The sequence below is a fragment of the Lupinus angustifolius genome, chromosome LG01 (assembly GCF_001865875.1).
Source record: "Lupinus angustifolius cultivar Tanjil chromosome LG01, LupAngTanjil_v1.0, whole genome shotgun sequence".
Classification (NCBI taxonomy): Eukaryota; Viridiplantae; Streptophyta; class Magnoliopsida; order Fabales; family Fabaceae; genus Lupinus; species Lupinus angustifolius.
Window position 1 is genome coordinate 16,332,263 of NC_032009.1, and position 4,088 is coordinate 16,336,350.

Below are 4,088 nucleotides of genomic sequence, written 5' to 3' on the forward strand. Positions count from 1 at the left end.
TGTTATGCATATTGAAAAAAATGTGTTTGAAAGTTTCCTTGGTACCTTAATCAATGTCCTTGGTAAGACCAAAGATGGCTTGAATGCAAGGTTGGACTTGGTTAGTATGGGAATAAGAAAGGAATTGGGGCCGATAATGAAGGAAAAATTACATTTCTACCTCCAGTAACTTATACTTTGTCGAGGAAGGAGAAAATGGAATTTTGTAAATTTCTTCATGGTGTTAGTTCCAGAGGGTACTCTTCCAACATTCAGAATATCGTATCAATGAAAGACCTCAAGTTAAAAGGTCTTAAGTCTCATGATTGTCATGTACTTATGGAGCATTTCTTGCCTATTGGAATACAATCAATTCTACCTAAAAACGTTTGAGGAACCATAACTAGGTTATGCTTCTTCTTCAAGGCAATTTGTAGCAAAGTGATTGACCCTGAGAAATTACCTTCATTGAAAAAACAAAATATTTTGACTTTGTATGAGCTTGAAATGTATTTCCCACCTTCTTTTTTTGACATCATGGTTCGTCTAAGCATTCATCTTATTCGAGAGACACAACTATGTGACCCTTCCTATATGAGATGGATGTACCCCTTTGAGCATTATATGAAGACATTGAAAGAGTGAAGAACCGATCAAGACTAGAGGGTTGTATTGTCGAGCGATATGTTGTTGTAGAAGCTCTTGATTTTTGTACCGGATACCTTATCGATGGTGATTTCATGGGCATTCCAAAGCCTTGATATGCAAAAAAAAAAACATTTGATGAAGGTATTAGTAGGAATGAAATATTGACTATAACAAGAACCAGATTGGAGAAAGCGCACTTATATGTTTTACATAATGCCGACGAGGTTGAGCCATATGTTGAAATACACAAGGAGATGCTAAGGAAGTTTTCTCCAAGTAAGAATGAAAATTAGATTTCCAATGAGCATAATCGGTGTTTCATAAAGTGACTAAAAAATCACATTGATGAGGAGTTGAATATAAATGTACACTCGATTTCTAAAAGATTGAAACAGTGAGTCAATAGTCCAAGTATTAATGTCTTATCCTACATTGGTTACCTAATTAATGGGTTCACTTTTTATATGAAAAAAAAGATGACCAGATTAAAATACAAAATAGTGGTGTGACTCTTGTTGCTCGAACTTTACACATGTCAAGAAAAAGATAGAAACCCTATATATGTGAACATGTCATACTTTAGAGTGATTGAACGAATATGGGAATTGGATTACACAATGTTCTGGATGCCGGTTTTTTATTGTATGTGGGTTGATAACAATAATGGCTTCCGAGTTGATGAGTTAGGATTCATAGGTGGATCTTAATAGACTAGGATATAAAGATGAGCCATTTATTATAGCATCACAAGCTCAATAAGTATTCTATGTTAGTGACCCAACTGGTATGAAATGGTCCATTATTCTTTTAACTAACAAAGTAATCGTCAATAATATTGATGACCAAGAATATGAAGATATTGATGAAGATGATCCTTTTTTTGTGACTTATCAGTCACGTGAGAGCGGACCAACTACGGATGATGATTTATATACAAGAGATGATCATGATGAAGGACTTTGGGTAAATCAATATGTTCCTCCAAACAAGGATGACCTTACAAGCCAAAAATAATCAAAGAAAAAGAAAAAGTAGATACAAGTAGTCTTTGTTTAATTATAGCTTAATTTTGATTTTTTGTAATTTGTTTAATTTTTTTTATTTGTAATTTGTGTAATTCTTTTATTTGTAATTATGTACTCTGTCAAAACATAATTGACATGATATTCATTGTTTGTAGTTTGTATTTTATTGATGTTAATAAAATAAACTTATGGTCTATATTAATGTATCTGTGTTGTTCAAAATGTATAAATATTTGTGCCGTTGAGAATGTATGTTCTGCTAATAAATGTATATGCATGTATTAATTTATACAAATCAACAGTGAATTCTAGGGGAAGCTCTAGCATGCGTTGTTGTAAAGGATAAATACAATAGCGCTTTTTATAAATAACATTGTTGTATATTCTTAATACAACAACGCTATGTGTGTTGCCCTGTTATACTAAGGTGTTGTTTGAGAATATTTATTAATAATAAAACAACGTTTTTTTGTTAATGCGCTGTTATATATATGAACTACAACAGCGCAACAATAAGCGTTATTAATAAGACCTATAAAATGTGTTGTTTATGTAAGACCTATACGAAAGCGCTTTGTGACGATGCACTGTTTTATTTGTGTACTATATGACAGCTCTTTTCGTGTGATACATTATGGTATATATTTAATACAACGTTTGAGAAGCACTGTTAATGATGAAAATATACTACTGCTGTCAAATAGAAAACGCATGAAAGTGATGTTATATATCTAAAATAAGCGATGTTGAATGACAACTCTAGCGTAGTTATGAAATGATTTCTTTAAGATTGAGAAGCTTTTGTTTGACACACTTGCTATAGTAAAAGTGATGAAGTGATTAAGTGAAGAAGCAATTATTTATGGAAAAGAGAGTGAAAGGATAAGTTTGCGGCACTTGTGATAAAGTGAAAGAAAAAGAGAGTGATGAAGTAGGATATTCTTTGCACGGGCCCATACAATATCAATTTTGGGCTTTAATTTTGAATTTGCTATGGTGTCTAAAAGTGTGGCAAACAGTTTGTGCCTAAATCCTTTTTGTTTTGTAGTATATATATATATATATAAAACAGTGCACAAGTAGATAAAAAATAGTCATTTGCTAAAATATAGGATGTTTGATAACATGATATTTGACTGTGTCTATGTCGTATATTTTTTTAAAGAGATCATCACATATAACTAATGATTTATGACTAATATCAATCATTTTAAATAGATTATGACCTTCAAATGTTATTATATTTTTTAAAACATAGGATTTGCAATGATCACATTACTCTGTAATAATATATTTCCATTTCCATGGGATATGAGTAAATTCAAATGTTAATGTATTTTTTTTAAATATAGGATTTTGGATGATCACATTTATTCTGTAATAATATATTTCTATTTCCATTTTATTGAGTAACTTCATTATTTTTTTAGAGAAATAATGAAGTTTACCATATAAAACAATTATGTTAGTCAACGTGTTTTTAAAATAAATTATGAACTTCAAATGTTTATATTTTTGTTAAACCTTAATATGTTAGCTAATGAACCATATGCGGTGTAATCATGTATTTCCATGTCTACATTTTAAATGATCAACATGAAATATATTTTAAACAAATCATCAGATTTAACAATGTGATTGTAGAGTAAATAGAATTGTATCACCATTTACTGAAAGCTATGTTACATAATTTGTATCTTTTTAAAAGGAGTTGACAATTATCAGATACATTTATAGAGACAAACTTTATGAGTTTGCCTCTTTAGGTTTTTCAATGTTTGTTCATCTCATTGTCAATTATTTTAATTACTTATTATTTACTTAATAAAGTCTTCCATTATGCACTTTCACTTATTTATATTATTTTTTACAAATCAATCATCATTCTCACAATGACATCTATCTCTCAAACACTACTTTTTCTTTCAGAATTGACTTGCCCTCTTCAATTTATAAACAAAACAATTTAGAATGATTTCAATTATTTTTTATAGCCAATACAGTTTCTCATCTCATGAAAAAATTGATGTTGTTTACACTTACTTTGAAAAGTAAGTCACTTACATGACAAGCTTCTACTTAACATTTATAAAAAAAATACCCGTATCTCTCCAGCTCAAAACTTTGAAAGAGAAATGACAAAAACATGCACAATTTTCCTTCCATAACATCTCTCCTCTTTCCAAAACATTTCTCCAGCTTAGGTTTTCAAAAAAACTTACGCCCATATCATGGTCTTTCTTCTCCAAGCTTCTTAAAGCATTCAGGTAACAATCCAAAACTGTATCTCATCATCTCCTTCTTATATTTTCAAAGTAGTTCCAACATGGTGTTATCACTAGATTTTTCTTGCTTTTCTGTTTTCTGTTTTCTGTTTTCTGTTTACATATACTTCTTATTAACTTAAACCATCGTCCCTTGAATTCTGTTTTTAAC